The following is a 20,443-nucleotide window of genomic DNA, read 5'->3' as shown; positions in this document are numbered from 1 at the left end:
CACCTTTTTAAAATTTTCTTCAGTGTGTTTTGTTACAATTTTATTCAAATAAAATGCTTTTCTTTATAAAGACACGATTTGGTATTAAAGTATTTTTCCTGAAAATAGTCGGACTAAAATGGTAATTGTTTACATTGGTATCACATGACTGTTCAGTAATGCTGAATGTCACTTTGTGTCAGTGTTTGCTTAAGTTGTTTCGACAGATCACCAGGAACAGCAGGTAAACATGTTGTGTGCAACTTTTTTTAAACATGTTTATCCAACAGTTTTCCAGTGGTTTAGTGCAAAATACCAACAATATCAGACAGAGAGGCTGTAAGAACACAAAGACAAACCATGTATGTGTACAATTGGTATACAACGGTTTGTGATTCACATTAACAAAGGTTTAATTATTTAATCTGTGCTTGAACTGTTTGGAAAATTTACCCATGCTGGACTACTTACAAAGAATGTTTTGGGATTATGAAAAGGCTCAGTACAGATTATTTTTATGTGAATTAAGGTCTAGGCCTGTTAGTGCATTTAAATTACAACGTTTTTAAACTGTCAGGGCCATCATGCTTTTCAAACGACTGGGGGTCTGGGACAAGGTCAAGTAATCCCATTTTGTGGAATCACGAGGTATCAGCTGCCTGAGCCAATATTGAGTCAAAAACACAATGTCACACATATCAAATGAGTTTGTTTAGTTGAATTTGTGTAAAAAAAAGAACACTTGCAGCACTGAAACTGAATAATTTTTCTTTCACTTGACTTGATCTGAGGATCTGCCCAAAATTTAATTAAGTGGAAGCAAGTTGGGAACATCAGCGCAGCACGAACAATCTTTATGACGTCTTTATATTAATAGTGTCACTTTTATAAAGAGTAAAATAACCTTCAAAAGCCCAAATACTGAAAACTGAACTCATCAGGTTTGCAGCTCCTACGCAGTGAGCAGTTAACCAGGTGACAGTTTCAATCTCTTTCATTTTGCAAGGATTCGTTTTATTAAGCTAGTAGCTTATTGTTGAGGCTGTTCACTTTTGGGGACAGCTTTTGACAAACCAGCTCGAGGAGGAGTTTCTGGAAGACTTCAAGCGTGCACCTGAGCTCCTTGGGATAGGCAAGATTTGATGTACAAAGCCAACAACCATGGAACAAACCCTCTGAAAGTTACCCAGAGCAGTCAGAACTTTCACTCCCTCTACAACGATACCGATGTCGGCAGGACCCTCTGGCGTAGTAGTCCGGCAGATGTTGAAAGACCTCAGCCTCCTCAGAAAGACAGCTCTGGCCCTTCCTGTAGAGGGCGTGAGTGTTCTTGGTCCAGTCCAGTTTATTGTCAATGACCCTCTGGATGGAAACAGGGGTCACTGGAGCCTTGGTTCTCCTTAGATCCACATCCAGCTCCTTAGTCCTTTGTTAGAGCTTACTTAATCTTAAACTTTACAAATTCAATAGGGACCTCGCACGGTTCGTGCTTGGTAAGTAAGCTCAATTTTGGGGGCCTAAACATACTCGAAAACTCACCAAACTTTGCAAACATGTCAGAACTGGTGAAAAATTTCGTATTTATGGGTTTCGCGCAAAATGACTCGCTAGCGCCACCTAGAAAATTGGAAAAAATTAGCCCCTCGTTCAGGTTCAACCTACATGCACGAAATTTTCTGGGGACATGTCAAGACGCACAAAAAAGCCTCAAGAACCCATAGCCTAAAGTCAACAGGAAGTCGGCCATTTTGAATTTTACGGCCATTTTTGGATGATTTACACACTTCGTACTTTAACGAACTCCTCCTAGGGATTTAGTCGGATCGACGTCAAATTTCTGCTGTGCCTTCTAAAGGCATTGACGATGAAAAGTTGTGCTATTTGCGAGTTTTTGTCAATGGGCGTGTCCGTGGCGTCGATGATTCGACATGAACCAGGAAGTTATTGTAACTTCAGGGTATATGCTCACATCTGCACCAAACTGTACATGTCATGTCCTGAACACATGTGCGGAGTGTTCTTATTCATAGTTTTCACATGACCTCACATTCCATGAAAAACGCTCCCTTGGAGGGCAAAAAAGACGTTATTTTCCACTGCCAGGAAGCAAGTGATACACTATAAATGAGTTTTTACTTTTTCATTGCCAAAATGCTGGATGGTAGTGTACCTTCTGATGCACAAATAGAGGAAGAGACAAGCCTGAGCTGTGTTAGGTGAGGGATTCCCCACAAGATAAACGTAAACATTGCCGCGGCGGCAGGGACCTGGCAGCGGGTGCTTTAACAGGGATCCTATGTGCCCAACACTTGCAGTTTGTGTTCATATATTTCTTTTTCTTAAGTTAAGAGGTGATCCAAATAAATGTAACTGCTTTTGCAGCGTCTCTAAGGGGGAGTCGCGGCGCGAGCCGTTGTGTTGGTCTGTTGTTTTTGCCCTCCAGGTAGCCTACCGCAAATGTCACGTGACTGCAAACTATGAATCGACAGGGAGGAACACTTCTAACTATTGTTACAATATGACAACATAAAATACACCAGGTTAGTGCTGAATGCAAAAGATGCTCTTTATGTTATACAGCCTAATAATTTGTCGTCAGCAGCTGTTTGCACTGTTTTTTCACGATTAAATGAGCTACATTGGTGTGATGCGCGAATTGGCTGAATAATCATGTAGGCCTACGCACGAATCATCCACCCACACTCAACCCAACTAATTATTTTCTCGGATTTTTCCCACCTCTACCAGTCCTTTTAACTTTCCAGGTGATTTCTTTATTGTGTTGATGTATGAGTGTTTTTGTTTAATGGTTTACTTTTAGAATTAGAAAGGAGTCTGTCAGTCATTTTAAACGTTTCCATCGGCGCTGTAATGTCACAACAAATAGGCTATCCTGGGACATGAAGCTAATCTGCACAGACAGCTGTTTAATTCACAAATATCCCGCTGTATATTATTTGACCAGAACAAAGTATTACTTATTTATCAAACGGATAAGAAGTTCTTCTTCCATGTAGGCCTACATTTACTAATTTGGCAGACACTATTATGCAGAAAATTCACCTGAAGAAGAATGTTCTTTCTACGATTCTAACCCAGACCTCCTGAACCCAGACCTCCACTGCCGCTGTACTACTGTGTAGCTGTAGCAACTTCCGTTGTGGCTTTTTGTAATCGTGTTGTGGCATGATGTCATCTTGTGAAAATCTGCTCCTGTTTTAGCCCCTCCTACCTGCCTGCTGCCATTACAGGTGCAGCTCTGACTGATTCAAGGAAACAGCTTTCTTTTAAAAAAGTCTTTTCTCTGCTTGGGGCGAGTGAGAGTCTGCTTCATCAACACTTTGGACTCTTTGAAGAAACTGTAAGTTGCTTTGTTTGATAATTTAACTACAAGTTTGTCTTTAGTCTCTTTAGAGTCTTCATCAGCACTTTGGACTTTGTCTTTGGTCCCTTTAAGGTTTGTTTCTTGCTGTCTAATGTTTGTAGTAGTTGTTCACTTCTTATTATCATTAGAGAGTTTGAAGAACTCTTATGTTAGAAGAGAAATCTCCATGTTGTTGGATTATTGATTTACTGGAATCAAACAATCTGATGAACAGCTGATGTTTATTTCCTTTCTTCAGATGTTAGAAAACAAACCACCTACATTGTGCTTTTCACATTGTCTTCTCCACCAGCATAAAGTCAGACACGACAGTATACCAATGTTTCCTGTCAAACCTGAAGGGGAAGATTTTTTTCTCTTTTATATCCTCGATCAGGCCACAAGTTGATTTTTTTTTTTTTTAAGCTGTCCTGCCTGGCAGCCTGGTATGAGTATGAGGAGCTGGATACCATATTTTACCAGAAAGATTTTACTTTAATAACAGAGTATTAAAATACTCCTTTGTCTGTTTTGTTATTGTTGGACCGTGACTTTAAATGACCCTTTTTAAAGTATGTGTAGTCCTTGGTCCTGCATGTTCTTTAATGAAGCAATAGGAGAAGATGTTTTTGGTCCAAGTTAATCAGTTTTATTACAAGTAAATGAATAAAGCTTCAGAGCTCTGGGTCGATCTTCCTTTTTCTGACAAACAACAAGCTGTATCAGTTCATGAAGTCTGACTGGCTATCTCTCCCTGACCCAGTGTTTTATTATACATTGTCAAGTCATAAAACAATAAAACAAAGTGTAGGTCAGTCCATGATTGGCCCACGTCCTCTGACCCCAATGTTGTCCTCTGACTCCACGAATCACCATGCTGTTGGTGGGCAGATTATGAGCGTAGTTCCTGAAATGAGATATCTTGGAGAACAGATGTTTTGTACCACATTCCAAACCACCCCTCACCCATTGTTCATGTCTCCTTATCTGATCATGCAGTGACCCCCTGTTTCTGCACCTCTCCAAAAAACACACACATCATGTCTAGTTTAATAACATGATGGTTGGTTTATAAATGATAAACCAACATATAAACTTCTACCTATAATCTACATCAGAGATCAATATAAGAAAACACAATAATTTTGGTTACCCTGAGTAATACAAAAATCATGCTATCATAATCTCTCATTATTTACTTAAATTTATTTGTCACCGGGTCGGACAGAGGACAGACATGGGGATGGGGAATAGAAACACCACATAAAAAAAACAGCACAGACAAAGGACAACACCTGCAAGAGAACATGGATGGGGGGGTGGGGACAACAGGAAATAGCAGAAGGAAACACCAATTGCAGAAAGCAACAAAACCTGCAAGAGAACTGGGCCATGTTTCAGAAAGCGGGTTTAGTGAAAACTCTGAGTAAGTTGAGCCCTAGATGAGGAAAACTCTGGGTTTTTGGTTTCAGAGAGCGAGATCAGATAAACTCTAGGTCTGTAACCCCGGCAACTTACGCTGTAAACCTAACCTGCTCGGGAGGAGGTTTACTTCAACTAACGCTGAGTTTCTCTCTGCTCTCTCTGAATCTCCTGCAGAGATTGAAGTGGCTGTCTCACACACCGTGTCATTTCCTCAATTATACTGTCAATATCAAAGCATATATGCATATATGTGAATATCTCTGAGTGAGGATGACTGCGGTGCAGGTGAAACAAATAAATGTAATTTAAAAGTGAGTTTTTCATTATCTGCTGATCGTCTGAATGTGTTTTGACAGCATTCATAAAATATGAAATGAGCAAGATTTTATTAATGTAACATAGATGTCTAAAACTTCACAGTCAGTTTGAACCTAGTCACATTTTACATTATTAAAAAATCATTAATAGGCCTACTGAGTCAGACTGTCACTTTACAATCACAGGTCCATGAGGAGCCTAAACTGTGTCTAATCTGTTCGATTAATATTTTCATCTTCAGTTATTTCCACCGGCATTTAGTCCCGTCAGGTTCCAGCTGAATAAACAGGCCTGTAGCTGTTTAAAATGAACAACAGGCTGGAGGAGAATCCAGCACTTTATCAATCATTAAGGAAACTCCAGTCTGGTAAATGATGAATGAGCAACGCTGTAATAAATGTAATGTTGTTCACGTATCGATCCTCCGCTCCTGTGTTTTAGAGCCAATCATGTTGACACGTTGGCAGCATTCATATTTGTAGCTCCACCCGATTAAAATGGAGGCTCTGCCTTTATTTACCCGTTGCCATGGTGAATCGTAGTATCGGAGCTCCATTGATGAGGCTTATTCTGATCAACAGCTCAGAGTTCAGGTTTACACTCAGAGTTTGTTGAACCTGCTTTCTGAAACAGGGCCCTGGGAGGGGGGCTTGGAGCGGAGAAAAACAAACAACAATCAAAAACAAAGAAACAATCAGCCAAACAGCAGCAATGAACAGCTGATATAGGAAGACAATTGACAGAGAAATGAAAATGAGAAACAGTCAAGCAACATAAATAAACAACACAGCACCGCCGTGAGAGCTGAAATAATAACAATTACTTTAAATAAGTAACTGAAAGAAAAACATCAAGAATAATTCTATATGTGAGACTTTATGTGTGTGTGTGTTTGTGTGCATAAGCCTGGTAAGTAATGTAGTTGTTAGTGAGAGTGGGATGCCACAACCGCGCCGCACCGAGTCCAGCAACAGGCAGACAAGAAGCTCAATAGCCAATAGGGGTGGGAGAGAAAAAGAAAGAAGTTGACTCCCAGATGGATCGCGATGCGAACGCAGAAGGACCCGACCAACAAACGGCATCTAAATGCCAATCGACAACGCAATGCCTTCGAAAGCAAAAGGTGGAACCTGCAGAAGAGGCCCCAATCGGTAGAAAAGCGGGGGCCGCCAGCGCCAACCCAACATGCCCCATGCACAGCACACCCTCCAGCTGCTGTGCATCACCAGCCAAACTAGCAACGAGGCAAAATCAACTTGCTCAGCTGCATGTCATCGCCAACCCACCCACCCGTCAAGGGCCGAGAACTCCAGGCACAAGCCAGAACAAACCCAGAGCACAGCTCCGCCCCGCACCCACACTGCACATCCCGACAACTAACTTTATACCTCAGTCTCCAGAGGAGTCCGACAACTGGCCGACAGAGAAACAGGGGAGCACGGATCTGAGGCCACAAACTAGTCCCTCTCTAAGCCAACCAGGAAATGCCTCCCCCGGTCTCCAATGCACAAACCAAACACTCAGTAGCCATCCACCGATCCTGCACAGAAGAAAAAACAAAGGACCCCAAACCACCTGTCTCGGGGAAAGCTGTGCTCCGCCCCGAGGGAGAACAGCAGAGAGCCATGCCGGGGCGCTCCCCATCAGCAGGGAGCAATAACGTGGCAGACCCAGTGCCGACAGTCACCAGCCCAGCCAGGGGCCATCCCCCCGAGTGCAGGCACAGCCTGCGGTCCCCAAGACCCATGAACCTGAGGCCGGACGGGGGCCCAGCCCCCCCAGGCAGCCACCCCCAAGGACGAGGGCCAAAACCCATCCCGACAACAATGTGCCCCCGGGACTACCGAATACCCCCACTGTGAGAGAGCCGGCAGGGGTAAGCAGTGGGAGCCCCACCCCTGCTGAAGAGTGCCCCGGCAAGGAGAGGAGACAATGGGCCCCAGGCCCAGGGACACGCCACCTGCCCCAGATATAAGCAAAAGCCAGAGGCCCGAGTCCCCAGGCCCCCACGCCAGGCAAGGCGGACACCAACCCCATGGCAACCCCGACGCCCTGGGGGTCCAGGGGGAGGACACGAGGCCAATGAGATCCCCCCCAAACACCTACAACTCCCCCCTGCCTGCCTCTGTAAATGTGTATAATGTGTAATTAAAATTGAGGGGCAGCCAGTGTGGGTGGGGGGAAAGCAGCCCCTCACACCAAACGTCCTGCAGCCTGTTCGCCCGCCAGAGCCCTAACAGTGTATGCAGTGAGACATGACCGGGGGGGAAGGTGAAAGAGGTCATAGGGAGGTTAGAAAGGTCCTCCCCACTGTGGCCAGGTTCCTGTCAGCCCCGTCCCCCACCCCCCTAGGCACGAGGACCCCAGGTCCCTCCAGCCCAAGTTGATTCTCATGTTCTATTCACTTGTGTTGTCAGACCAAATGAATAAAAGCAGTACACCTTAGGATTTGCACTAAATAAAGCAAATGAACCCTTTTTATAATTGCACGTATAGAACTCCATGTGATGAGGTTACAATAAACATCCATGGTCTGGAGAAAAATCCCTTACAGCCGCTTTCCAGAAATGGAAAAACATAATCTAAGATGTTCTTCTTGCTTTCCAACCAAACCAGGGGAACCTTGTAGTCTCATACAGTTCCTGTAGTGCATTTTTAGAATTTGTGTCACGTTTCAAATTTGTGGCCCAATCCCAATGTCCACCCTCACAGACTCAGACTTTGAAGCCCGGGAAGTCCGTGAGGGCTTAGGGCTGTCCCACTGTCAAAACATCAAGTGTGTGAGGGCTCCACATTTCTGCAGACTTGACCTGAGGGAATTGCCCACAGTTCATAATGTTGTGACGTGAAACACTAGGGTTACCACGGGAAGCTCGGAAGCGAGAGAAAAAACTCGGCAAATCTGCCTTATAAGAGAAGAAGAACAACAGTAAACAAACAAGCGTGAAAACCAATGCTGATGTATGTAGATTTAAGATGGTGCATAGAACACATGAAGTCAGAGGAATGCAATCACCTTATTAAACACAATTTATTCAAGTATTTAGTTTAGTTTTTGCTTAATGATGCTGTTTTGACCAACAATATTACATTAAATTACAAATCCAGCCTGTGGCCTTTTGCTTCATGTCGTCCCCTATCTCTCCCTCATTTCCTCACTCTGTCCGCTGTCCTATCAAATAACGGCTTAAAAATGTATAAATAACAAAAATAGATTGACATTTACCTCTCCTCCACTCTGTAGGGCTAGAGCCTGCAAGACTTAAAAATCAGCCATAAACATAAAATAAAAAGTGTCTCTGCATTGTCAAGGTAATGTGTTAAAGTGCTTCAGACGGACTGATGTTGGTGAGCTGTTACTCAATCGGCAGCAACGTGTTTATAAGACCTGCCATATTAAAAAGGCAGTACAGTGTGCGTACACAGTATGGTGTTCAGCACATCACCGTTTCTGTTTAAATAAATGTTTGGCTGCATTTTTTTCTGCAGGTTGGACTTTTTGACGCTTCTGGATTTGGATTTGAAGGTATCAAGATGTGACGGCTTCCGATCAGACAAACACAAACACCAGCAGCGTCTGCCAGTGGCTGCAGGTGAAGGTAGAAAGTCTCTTTGACCACATCTGGACGGGACTTTAACAGGTGACAACCTGACAGGTAACATGACACACCTTTGATAAAGAAACTCTCTTCTTTATTCCAACACTGGTATTTACTGTTTCTCACAGCGCTTTTCATGAAAGAGCAGGTCTAGACCGTACTCTATGATGTTATTTACAGAAGCCCAACAGTTCCCACCAAGAGCAGCACTAGGCGACAGAGGCAAGGAAAAACTTCCTTTTAAGAGGCAGAAACCTCGAGCAGAACCATGGCTCAGGGTGGGCGATGAATTCATTCCATGATCTGTGACTTTATGGACAAAAAGATTTCATGTGTAGTTCAGTCTGAATCAGCAGCAGGAAACAAATTAGATTTTAATGTGAGCTGACTTCACTGCTGAGATATGAGGGAGAGTCAGAACTGGTCTGACAGCCTGAATACTTTTTATTCTCTGATTGAAACCTGTTTTTTCTCTGTACTAAACACATCAGAGAATCAGAGAACACTAACTGTTTGTTTCTTTACCTAGAGAGAATTTAGGGGAAAATTCACATTGTGACTCTAGACCCTCTAGGAAGTGGGGCTTGTGTTGCCTCGTTTAATTTGTCAGGTTTGGTTTCTGATCAGATACCTACCTGTGTTTAAGTAGGCTGTCCCAAACACCATGTTTTGGCTCTGGAGCAATGGAAGTATTGTTTATTTATTTGTCGTTTCCTCGCTCCTCGCTTGAACCGGAAGTTGTTCCGCTCAACCATCTTGCAGACTGTCCCAAAGCTCTTTTTTGCGCTCCGAGGATCGGGGAGTGATCTCTGAGGAGCTATGAGCGAGGATAGTGAATCTTTCGCGGAAGTCTTTTACTGACCAACACGCCCCCTTACTGGGTAGCCGTTATATTGACCGGACGCAGCAGCTGATCGGACTGTTCTGATACATCAGGACAGATAACATTAAAGTCAAGTGTATCGCTGTCTTATATTTGAGTTGTTTTATGATTCACTGTCTTGTTAAAATCTGTGTTCATTGTAGGTCTGAACCACAAAAGTCCCACACACAACTTTATTTATTTATTAGAAAGAGTTTTCTTTCTTTTATTTCTCCCATGAACTTGGGAGACAATTAAAGTCAGAGAGTCGGAGAGTCTGTCAGCAAGAAACACGTTTAACATAATTTATCGTCATTTACATTCAGTCACATGTGAGGCTGGTCATTCCTGTGTTTAGTCCAAATAGATGACAATATAACCTAGTAAATACGAAGCCTAAGGAGTCAGACAAGTCACTAAACTGCAATAAAGTCTCAAATGAAGCAAGCAAAGGGTAATCAAGCCTGCACATCCAGCCATCTCACATACTGCATCTGATGAAAGCAGCCGGTGGCTCAACGAGCAGAATCTGATGAAAGAATGAATAAAAGCTGCTGCGCTAAAAATAAATTCATTGGATTGATATGAAGGAATGCAGTGATCGGTCAGTGACGAGTGATGTGACTTGCATAAATAAACTGCATGCAGTAGCGTTACAAGATATCAGAAGAGGAAATGAACAGAAAGCCCAAAAATGAGCGGACTTTGATATGAGTTACATCATTTCAATTTCCCCTAAAACATTTAGCCTAATAATAATAATAATAATAATCATATTCTGGGTTATTCAATAACAAATTCTCAATCAGAATAAATAAATATAAATGCAGATAATATCAGCATTGTGCCAGTAGAAATGATCCTGTGAGCAGGACACATAAGCACTTTCAAAGTTTCCATCAACCCTCAAAAGCTCTTCCCCACCTCCATGCCCGAGACCCCGCTTTCCACAATCCTAAAGCATTCTGGGAACCATTAGTCCAGCAGGCCTCTTACTCTGTCTCATGTTCTGTTCATGGTCTGGTTCTTTTGTCTGGTTCATCTCACCTCAATATTCAAGAATAATTCACCCGATTCTCTGTCGCCTCCGAGGTTATTGCCAGCCTCCTGCCATCCCCCTAGCAATTAAGATTAATTCCCATGATGTATCCTCTGCATCTCCTGACCACCTCCCTCAGAGACAAAAAATTAGGAATTTAAGGTCACTCCATCGCTGCACTTCTCCGATTCCTTTGCCTCCGAGGGCATCGCCATCTCCCCAACTATCCTGCCTCACAACACTCTGCCGATTACTGGTGGAGTTTAGATGAAATAGTTTGGAGGTCTGTTTGATTAAAATCAGCAGCGTCAATAAAAACACCATCTGATTGTTTAGTCATGTGACTCCTGAAGACCTCATACAGTTCCTAAAGTGCATTTTTAGAGTTTGCATCATGTTTCATATCAGTGTGTCACTGAATGTAGTCGCTCCTCCATGCAGGTGTGTGTGCTGGGCTGCAGCTTCATGCCTCCATCTAGTGGACTGATAGTAGAAGTCCAGCAGCTGATGGCAGCTTCCTCTGCCTCACGCTGCTGTCTGACTGCATTCAGCTGCCACTGATATGAAACAGAAACTAGCAGCCAATCAGTGGAGGAGCAGCTGATCTTTTTCCAGGAGAAATGATGGAAAGGAGGATTTGAGTTGATGTGCAGATGAATGATTTGTGTTTCCTCTCCAGGTGAAAGTGGATGTGAGTTGAGCAGCATGAGTCAGTGTGAGGACAGAGAGGAGGGAGTCCCTCCCTCTAAAAAAGCTCGGTGTGGGGAACATGACAGCCAGACCAAAGCTCAGAGGTGAGATGAGGATCTCTAACTGTCCAGGACTCAAATCACTCCACCATCATTATTCACTCTCAAACCTCTGTGTGTGTTGTGTTGAAGCCCAGAGCAGCACACACCAGACTTAACTTACATGAGTTAAGTAACGCACTTATTTTAACCCGAACCATGATGTTTCCTAAACCTAACCAAATTGCAATTGTTTCACAACGTTAACCACTAGTTTTTGCTAACTTGACTGTGGAGCCCTACATGTTGAAAAACAACGCTAAAGGAGTACCCAGGGAGCAACGCCAAGGGGTTTTGACCAAGTGTCAATATGATGAGAGTGACTGGTCAAAAGATTTTTATATTGACTTTGAACAAGAAAATTTCACAGACAGTGAGTATGTGTCAGTATTAAACAGCGTTGGCCAATCAGAGCTAAATGTTCATGTCTCCCTTCTCATGTTGCTCCCTGCTGATGTTTGTCCTCATTAAATCCAGTCTGACCAGTTGTCCTTCTAATGTCCATGTTCTCCTAGAATGATGATGAAGGTCAGAGCCAGATTAGTATTGAAGGACAGGTCCACCTGAACCAGTCTGTCCCTATACTGACATGCCCATAAGTCCACTGAAAGAGTTCTTGATGGCTGTAATTGTTCCTCCTGTGCACAACTGGCCCTGAAGAGATCTGTTCCTGATGGGGTTTCAGTGGAAGTGATGGAGTCCACAGTCCTGGTTCTGTGACATTGGACATTGGATTCAAGACATTGGACAGTTCAGAGGCTAAGAGGCTTCAGCAGACTCAGTTCCATAAATCAAGTTCAGGTCTTTTTAGTCCTTCCTCTTTGGATTTTGTCCTAAAATGCTTCACCAACCAAAGTCTATAAGTAACAGCAAATGTTAGAATTAGGGATGGGTATCGTTAAGAAATGAACGGTATTACTACTATTATGGATACTGCTTATCAATCCGGTGCTTTAACAGTATTCTTATCGTTTCTTTTCGTTTTTCAGAAAAAAAGAAAGAAACCTAGAATAGAATTACCCTTTCTTTATATACATTTTTGCAAAATCTTTAAATGGGTGATTGAATTTATGAACCACCAATGGTTAAACAGTCAGCTGGCCAAAGGTTACTTTTTATTATGAACCCATGTTCGCACAGTTTAGTTAACTGTGTGTGTAGTCTCTAAGCTGCTTGTACACATATCGCACGTAGACAAAGAGCAAATAAGTACAAGCAAACAAGTGGAAAACGGTGAGTTTACTCTGCAGAGTATACGTAGCCAGTCTATTTTTGATGGAAGCTGCATCGAGCAGCACATAACGGCATAAAGAATCCGGTCAATTCTCAAAATAAAACACCCTGTGGAGACTCTCGACAATAAAACAACAAACACGGTTAAAACAGACAAAAAAAGAGAACACAATTAACTATGTAGCGTTCTTAATCATAGTAGAAGCACAAAAAGCAAACACTGATTATCAAATCAACACAATCTAAACACTTCAGCAAAATCAGGCTCTGATTCTGAAATGCTTCTGCAGACGACAGAATGAAACGGGGTCACAGAGAGCTGTGAAGAAGTTAGCACAAGCACAAAAAGGGCAAATTAATAACAAGTCAATGACTTGGTTTAGGCTACAGGCTCTGCTGCTGAAATTCTTCTGAAATGTTTCCAGTGGACTTTGATGCTGGGCTGAAGATGGATCAAAACCGTGGCGCAATCGTAACGCAACATAGCCTGTGTTGAGCCGAATTCTGCCTGCCTGCCGAGAATAGCATGCACCTCATGGGAGGTAACACTCATTTATGTTGAATAAAGAGGTGGATGCAAATCTCGACTAGAAGCCTACATCATGTGTTCTGCCGTATTGTGCATCCACCTCTAAAGGTCCTTTTCAGACACAGTTATCATACAGATACAGTTATTACCTCATATTTTTGCTGAATCATAAGGAATGCTACTTCTAATAAGTGTAATAAAATATTAACGACTCTAAACGTTTATACAAGATATACTTTTATAAGTTTTATCACCATTGATGAACTCCACAAAGAATATTATAGCATTAAAAACAAGTATTTGGAGGTGCATGCAATTCTCGGCATGTCTTCAAATCTGTTGTCAAATCTGGACTAGATTGTCCCAGAGGGACAATAGTCTTTAAAACACTGATTCAGATTTGTGAAAAATTTATTCTATTTGTAGTGTTTCAGACAGCATTAAGGCTTTGTCTAAAATGCCTAACAGCTTTCAAAACAGTAAGAGGTGCAAAAAACAGAGAATCAAGCTCAGCAGTGTGAGTTAACTTTCCCATAAGTTCCCCTAAACCTTCCCCTTAACTGCCGAAGATGTGAATCGGAAGCTAACTTCAGCGTCTTGTGGAGTTCTTTGCATCCACCTCTTTCCTCAGTATACTCTATGGGCTACGAGCGATATCTTCCACAAGGTGCCTACAGTTCTCGGCAGGCATGCAAAATTCAGCACACCAGTGGTGAGAGAGAGAGCATGCAGGCTCCGTGAGAGGTAGCCATTCCTAGTCAAAATACAGGCCAGCAGTGCTGCTGTTGATGGAGCCCACAGTTAAGTTTATCTGTCAGTAACAGTAACATCTGCTCAGAAATCATTGCATGTAGTCCCGGTATTGTTCGGTCCAAAATCTTATGGAGAATGTACCAATGATGGACAGACTGAAATCATTCACTTTCATGTTCTATTGAACTTTGATCCTTTTCTTGTTGATAGCTGCTAGTTTCTCCAGCAGCTTCTGAGTCTGAAGACTGCAAGTTAATTTCCATCCCTGATGGCTTCCTCTCTGTCTAACAGGAGATGGGAGACCGGTCTCTGCTGAACCTGGATCTGGACTTGGCCGTGAACCTGGATCCAGCTGTGTGTCCTTAAAGAGTGACTGGTCAAATGCTCACTTCATTGATTTTAAAGGACGACAGTCCTCTGCTGCAAAACGGTCAGCTGTTAATAACGTTGAAATATTATTAATTTGTGTTTTTACTGTTTTATTGAACGTGTGTGTTTATTTTCAGCATCGTTCTTCTTCACATACACTTATATTCTCACATCTGAAGCTTCCCAGTAGAACCAGTAAACCAGTCTTAAAGAGGTCATATTCTGCTTTTTGGCCTTTTCCCTTTCCTGTATTGAGTTATAAACCTTTTTTGTGCATGTAATAGGTTTGCAAAGTGAAAAAGCCCAAAGGGAGTTCCCATCTCCCACAGAAAACTCTGCTCTTAACTGAAAACAGCTCGTTTGCAGTCCAGCCGCTTCCCTTTCATCCCTGTGACGTCACAGGGATGAAAGCAAAACATGCGTCATATAACGCTCGCCAAGCGGCTACTCCGACACGCCCTCAGAAACAGTGAGCTGCAGCACACAGCTCTCCTCTCCCTTCCAAACACTAGCTACCCTCCAGGCAGTCAGTGGACAGAAAGTTGTTCCTGTGATGTAGAGACAGAGCTCAGTTAAAACTTTATGGATACAGATTAATAACTCACCGCTCTGAAACTCTCGCTCCAGTCCATGTTGCCAAGCTGGTCGGCAACACGTACGGCTGAACCCGAGCTGTTTACCGGCTTCTCGCTGACCCGCCCTTCTCTGCTTCTGATTGGCTAGTAGTCCTTAACTAGGAACTGAGCATGTGCTCTCCGTCTAACAGGATCTATGGGAGACCGGTCTCTGCTGAACCTGGATCTGGACTTGGCCGTGAACCTGGATCCAGCTGTGTGTCCTTAAAGAGTGACTGGTCAAATGCTCACTTCATTGATTTTAAAGGACGACAGTCCTCTGCTGCAAAACGGTCAGCTGTTAATAACGTTGAAATATTATTAATTTGTGTTTTTACTGTTTTATTGAACGTGTGTGTTTATTTTCAGCATCGTTCTTCTTCACATACACTTATATTCTCACATCTGAAGCTTCCCAGTAGAACCAGTAAACCAGTCTTAAAGAGGTCATATTCTGCTTTTTGGCCTTTTCCCTTTCCTGTATTGAGTTATAAACCTTTTTTGTGCATGTAATAGGTTTGCAAAGTGAAAAAGCCCAAAGGGAGTTCCCATCTCCCACAGAAAACTCTGCTCTTAACTGAAAACAGCTCGTTTGCAGTCCAGCCGCTTCCCTTTCATCCCTGTGACGTCACAGGGATGAAAGCAAAACATGCGTCATATAACGCTCGCCAAGCGGCTACTCCGACACGCCCTCAGAAACAGTGAGCTGCAGCACACAGCTCTCCTCTCCCTTCCAAACACTAGCTACCCTCCAGGCAGTCAGTGGACATAAAGTTGTTCCTGTGATGTGGAGACAGAGCTCAGTTAAAATTTTATGGATAAAAGATGAGAATAAACCTAAAGGAAGTTGGCCAACATCCCAAACTCTATTAAACAATCCCAACACCATGTCATGTGTGCCAACATTCCAAAACATACACCATCTTTCCCTGGAGTGGTCTGATTAGCACTAGTAATTGCTCTTCTTAGCTCAAACATATTAAACGGTAGATCTAATGGATCTCCTGACACCTCCCTTTTCTCTAGTATTTTGGGATTCTCCATACACTGCCTTGCCTCGTCTGTGAGATTATATGAACCTGAGCCTTTTCTAAATTATTGACAGCCATTTTGTTCCCACTGTTCAACACTGGTATTTTTTGTAATTTCCTTACTACTTCCTTACTTGCTTAGGCCCTTTTATACTGGATCAATGCATCCTGAGAGTGAAGTTTCTTGAGTTCTCTAAATGCTTTATTCCTGGCCTTTATGGCTTTGCTACAGCTATCATTCCACCAGGGTACACTCTTGGTCTGTCTAGTTCCTGTACTCTTTGGTATTTTTTCCTCAGCAGACTGAATAATCTCATTAATTATTTTACTATTGATTAGGTTTACATCTGTCTGGTTCTCCTCTTTAAGTTTCCTGAATCTGTTTGTGCTGATGTCTTGGAAAACATCTCAGTTAACATTTCCCAATTTCCATCTGAGAATTTTCTTTTTTCCTTATCATAATTACATTCAATGCCAACTTTAGTTACCACAGGGTAGTGATCACTTCCTATTGTGGTGTGTTTGATCACATTCCATGTGCTTAAGCACCTGGAAACGTGCTATTTCACTAGACACAAGTGTTAGGTCAAGTGCTGCTTCTGTGATAGCATACTATTGGATCGTGTTCCTTCCCCATTATTAATACATACCAAACAGTGATTATCTAAAAATTCTTCAACCATTTAAACCAACCAACCATTTAAATCTGTTCTATTGCTGCCCTATAGTGAATTATTTGAATTGAAATCCCCACATCATATTACTTTATCTTGCCAAAGTCCTCCAACATCCTCTAATATATCTACACTTACTTTCCCACACGGATTATAGTAATTAAATATGTAAATTTTCCTCTATTAGTACATACCTTAACTACTTTGTTATTTTGATCCTTTCATTACGGCTTTTTGTTTGTACTGAACAGTTGACTATATTTGCCATAAAGAATACAAAGTCATTTTTATTCACTATCAAAGTTTACTCCTTTACCTTATCAGATCCTCCACATTTCCCTTCATCTTTATTCCTTGTCACCTGCGTGTCTCCTGAAACCTTTGCTGCTTTTCCTTGTTGTACTCCATCATTACATATAATTAGTAATGCTCCATTTCGCAATATTTTGCACTCCTTACCTCCCCGATTTTCTTTCTTATGGATTTAGTTAGCTGTATTGAATTCGTATTGCCAAATGAAGCTCCCTCTTGCCCAAGTTTTACTATTGCCTTGACTTTCTGGCCTTTTAAATACACTCTTAAATGACTTCTTAATTACTTTTCTTCTTTTTTAATGACTCATATTCTCCAGTGATCGGTTTTCTCTTTGGTTCTCCTGATGTTCCTCTCACTTCACCTGCTACAAGTTCATTGTTACTTACTACCAATTGGCAGTGAGCTGGTGGCATCCAGTTAAGTAGCGATAGCTGTGCGTTGCTGTCTACGGTATTAGAGCGGTCAATAAACACTAGAGGTACTAAACCAGATAAGCTGGTGAACCAACAAAGTAAACTGAACTCTCAGAAATGCAGACTGGATTGTTGATTCACAGTAGGACCAGCAGTATAACCAACTCTTTAATGTCAAGGGAAAACATCTAATTAGATGTTGTAATCAACACTTTAAGTCAAAGGCCATTTACCTTGTGTTTGTCTCAGTGTGGACAGACATATTGTAAGCTAATTCTTCATGATTCCTCCACAGAGTCCACCAGGAGAGCTCAGAGGTTCCCAGTGGTCAGTCTGCCCAGCAGCATCAAACACACCTGGACTCCATATTTATGGTCTGTACATCTGTTCTGTTCACAATAATCCCAGTAGACCAGTGGATTCAGTCAGTCTGTCCAACATGGATCTGATGTTTAGTTCCATGATTTTACTTTGACTGTGTCATTCATATAATATTCTGTTCCAGCTGCTGGAGGAGAACATTGTCACTTTTGTGAAGAACGAGCTGAAGAAGATCCAGAAGGTTCTGAGTTCAGATTACCCAGAATGCTCAGAGAGTCAGAGGAAAGATGAGGAGATGTTGGATGGTGAGGAGGAAGAGCAGAGGTGCAGCAGAAAGGCATTTCTGAAGATCACACTGCACTTCTTGAGGAGAATGAAGCAGGAGGAGCTGGCTGAGCGTCTGCAGAGCAGTAAGAGGATTTCTCTAAAGATTTCACCCGCTGGATAAACTGGACATTTACTGATGTCTCAAGGGATGGAAGAATATATATTCAAATACTAATTATTTAGTGGTAAGAAATATTGAAATTTTGACATTATGATATATTCATTGATCTAATGTGTTATGTTCATTCAGGAAATCATTCTAGTGTTTGTCAGCATAAACTTAAATCTAAGCTGAAGAAGAAGTTCCAGTGTGTGTTTGAGGGGATTGCTAAAGCAGGAAACCCAACCCTTCTGAACCAGATCTACACAGAGCTCTACATCACAGAGGGAGGGACTGCAGAGGTCAATGATGAACATGAGGTCAGACAGATTGAAACAGCATCCAGGAAACCAGCCAGACCAGAAACAACAATCAGACAAGAAGACATCTTTAAACCCTCACCTGGAAGAGATCGACCAATCAGAACAGTGATGACAAAGGGAGTGGCTGGCATTGGGAAAACAGTCTTGACACAGAAGTTCACTCTGGACTGGGCTGAAGATGAAGCCAACCAGGACATACAGTTCATATTTCCATTCACTTTCAGAGAGCTGAATGTACTGAAAGAGAAAAAGTACAGCTTGGTGGAACTTGTTCATCACTTCTTTCCTGAAACCAAAGAAGCAGGAATCTGCAGGTTTGAAGAGTTCCAGGTTGTGTTCATCTTTGACGGTCTGGATGAGTGTCGACTTCCTCTGGACTTCCACAACAATGAGGTCCTGACTGATGTTACAGAGTCCACCTCAGTGGATGTGCTGCTGACAAACCTCATCAGGGGGAACCTGCTTCCCTCTGCTCGCCTCTGGATAACCACACGACCTGCAGCAGCCAATCAGATCCCTCCTCGTTGTGTTGACATGGTGACAGAGATCAGAGGGTTCACCGACCCACAGAAGGAGGAGTACTTCAGGAAGAGGTTCAGAGATGAGGAGCAGGCCAGCAGAATCATCTCCCACATCAAGACATCACGAAGCCTCCACATCATGTGCCACATCCCAGTCTTCTGCTGGATCACTGCTACAGTTCTGGAGGAGGTGTTGAAGACCAGAGAGGGAGGAGAGCTGCCCAAGACCCTGACTGAGATGTACATCCACTTCCTGGTGGTTCAGTCCAAACTGAAGAACATCAAGTATGATGGAGGATCTGAGACGGATCCACCCTGGAGTCCAGACAGCAGGAAGATGATTGAGTCTCTGGGAAAACTGGCTTTTGAGCAGCTGCAGAAAGGCAACCTGATCTTCTATGAATCAGACCTGACAGAGTGTGGCATCGATATCAGAGCAGCCTCAGTGTACTCAGGAGTGTTCACACAGATCTTTAAAGAGGAGAGAGGACTGTACCAGGACAAGGTGTTCTGCTTCGTCCATCTGAGCGTTCAGGAGTTTCTGGCTGCTCTTCATGTCCATCTGACCTTCATCAACTCTGGTGTCAATCTGCTGTCAGAACAATCAACCTCCTGGTGGTCTGAATTATTCGGAGGCAAATCAACACAGTTCTACCAGAGTGCTGTGGACAAGGCCTTACAGAGTCCAAATGGACACCTGGACTTGTTCCTCCGCTTCCTCCTGGGACTTTCACTGCAGACCAATCACATTCTCCTACGAGGCCTGCTGAAACATACAGGCAGTGGCTCAAAAACGAATCAGGTAACAGTCGAGTACATCAAGAAGAAGTTCCAAAAGAGTCCCTCTGCAGAGAAAAGCATCAATCTGTTCCACTGTCTGAATGAACTGAATGATCGTTCTCTCGTGGACGAGATTCAACAGTGCCTGAAATCAGGAAAACTCTCCACAGATCAACTCTCTCCTGCTCAGTGGTCAGCTCTGGTCTTCATCTTACTGTCATCAGAAACAAATCTGGACGTGTTTGACCTGAAGAAATACTCTGCTTCAGAGGAGGCTTTCTGAGGCTGCTGCCAGTGGTCAAAGCCTCCAAGAAAGCTTTGTGAGTGGGATTTATTATTCTTCAATAAATACTCTATCTTTAAAAAGGAGAAGACAAGAATACCTTTCACTTGCTTTCTTTCTGTGTAACCTCTCAGAGAGAAACTGAATCATGTGTGGTGTTCTAATTCAGATTCGCATATTGTTCAGCAATACAAACTGTGAACTTTGGCAGAAATGGAGAACCTCATTTAAGTTTAGATATGTCATTTTTATTACTTTTTGTCTGTTTATTCCTGATTCAGTCTATTGTGACTAGTTGATTAAATCTCCAACATGTTTAAAGTAAGCCATAATTTCAACATGGGCAGGGAAGACATTCAACCTTTTTCATTGCTGGAGCACGAAATATCTATGCATTGTCACATCCTTTTGCATCTGGTACCAACACAAATGGCGTCCTTTAACATCATAGTTCAGGCCCTTTAGCATTATTGTTCAAGGCTA

The 20,443-nt window shown here is 42.7% G+C and overlaps 1 long non-coding RNA gene and 1 pseudogene across 2 annotated transcripts; both read left to right on the top strand.

The window, feature by feature from the left end:
* Window positions 1-203: 203 nt before the first annotated feature.
* LOC119917866 lies at window positions 204-11,327 on the top strand. Of its 2 annotated transcripts, XR_005447345.1 has the most exons (4): window positions 204-223; window positions 3,231-3,340; window positions 8,576-8,742; window positions 11,266-11,327. It is a non-coding gene; the product is annotated as an uncharacterized LOC119917866 (long non-coding RNA). The 2 variants fall into 2 exon arrangements; XR_005447344.1 differs by lacking the exon at window positions 204-223 and having other exon boundaries at window positions 3,074-3,340.
* Window positions 11,328-11,360: 33 nt separating this feature from the next.
* LOC119917864 lies at window positions 11,361-20,001 on the top strand (annotated as a pseudogene).
* Window positions 20,002-20,443: the final 442 nt, after the last annotated feature.

The sequence above is a fragment of the Micropterus salmoides genome, unplaced genomic scaffold (genome assembly GCF_014851395.1).
Source record: "Micropterus salmoides isolate LMB-PRFRI ecotype aquatic unplaced genomic scaffold, ASM1485139v1 Ms_hic_scaffold_229, whole genome shotgun sequence".
NCBI lineage: Eukaryota > Metazoa > Chordata > Actinopteri > Centrarchiformes > Centrarchidae > Micropterus > Micropterus salmoides.
The sequence above is the reverse complement of the archived record's forward strand: the minus strand, read 5'-3'. Positions and strand labels throughout refer to the sequence as shown.